This window comes from Bombus pyrosoma, linkage group LG1 (assembly GCF_014825855.1).
Source record: "Bombus pyrosoma isolate SC7728 linkage group LG1, ASM1482585v1, whole genome shotgun sequence".
NCBI lineage: Eukaryota > Metazoa > Arthropoda > Insecta > Hymenoptera > Apidae > Bombus > Bombus pyrosoma.
This window is the reverse complement of record NC_057770.1, coordinates 7,135,999-7,137,815: the sequence shown is the minus strand read 5'-3', so window position 1 is coordinate 7,137,815 and position 1,817 is coordinate 7,135,999.

The window sequence follows — 1,817 nt, the reverse complement described above, 5'->3', positions numbered from 1 at the left end:
TGCACCATACTCGGCACAACAGCGCAAGAAGTTACAAACTTAATTAAGGCAACAAAGACAAGTAAAGCACCAGGATTAGACTTGATCAATGGAAAAATCTTAAAAAATCTCCCCCCAAAGGCAATAAGACTAACAACGATAATATTCAACGCAATTCTAAGAATACAGTATTTTCCTGCATTATGGAAAATAGCACAGATCGTAATGTTACCCAAACCAAACAAAAACCCACATCTAACTGCATCTTACAAGCCAATATCACTACTACCTGCGTTTTCCAAACTACTAGAGAAAATAATATATAACCGCCTAAAACCAACAATAGAAAAAGAAAAACTAATACCGGACCGCCAATTTGGATTCAGGAATAAACACTCCACAATAGAACAAATGCATAGACTCGTCAATGAAATCTTACAGGCATTGGAAACAAAACAATATTGCATGGCACTATTTATTGACATTGAAAAAGCATTTGACAAAGTTAACTATGAAAAACTTCTTCAAACTATCAAAAAGCAATTTCCAGAACAAATCTACAAATTACTCAAATCGTACTTAAACAATAGAACCTTTGCAGTAAAAATAAATGACGCATTTTCTGAAATTAAGGATATCAAGGCAGGAGTACCGCAAGGAAGCGTCCTAGGACCAATATTATACACGATCTATACAGCAGACATACCAACAACTGTCAACAGCAAAACTCTAACGTTCGCGGACGATACGGTCTTACTAACTAGACACGCAAATCCAGAAACGGCTGCCGCATTATTACAAAAACACATTACAAAAATTGAAAAGTGGCTGCAAAGCAAACAAATAAAAGCGAACACCAGTAAGTGCAATCACATAACATTTACGCTTAGAAAAGGAAAAACACCGGACATCCAACTAAATGGCGCCCACATAGCACAAACAAAGCATGTCAAATATCTAGGAATACATTTAGACACACGCCTCACATGGAAGTATCATATAAAATCAATAACAAACAGAATACGTGAAAAAATGAAGCAGATGTACTGGTTAATCAATAGAAAATCTAAATTAAGCATAATGAACAAACTAAACATGTATAAAACAATGAGTCACATAAATAAAATAGAAACAGAGCAAGCAAAAATCCTAAGGACAATAGTTAACGCTCCATGGTACGTCAGAAATGAAGATATACGAAAAGACTTAAAGATTCCAACAGTTAAAGAGGAAATCGCCAGATATGCAAAAAAATATAAAGAAAGACTTGGCAACACACCCAAATCAGCTGGTTGCTGAAACCAATAAAACAATAATAGAAAGAAGACTGAAGAAGAAGCAGCCTGCAGACCTCACAATAGGACAATAAACAACCTGGAAGATGGAGCCCCGCTGGGGGTAACCATCCACACGCTATATTTCATCAAAACCCAAACTATAATATTTTACCAAATGTCCTAATGGACAAATTGTAAAATGATCTATTTAAAAATAAAAAAAAAAAAAAAAGAATATTTGCGTAGTTTAGTAAAGGAAGTAATGGATGTATTTAGATTAAATTACATAATTTTTCGCCATTTCCTTAAATTAAGTGCATATACATTACATTTGCATACTGCATATTTGTTAAAATTAGTTCACAATTATACAATATGTTTCCTAGGAAAGCTGTTAGAAAATTTGAAAAAGGTTGCAAACGTTTAAGAATACCTATGACCTTCCTTTGTTAAGTACGTGGGAGAAAATATTTACATTGTCTTTCGGAAAAAAAATGCAAATCGAATGAAAAGCGAGGTTTTTGAACTGTAGAAATGAAAAAGAATCTAAACGTTGCAAAG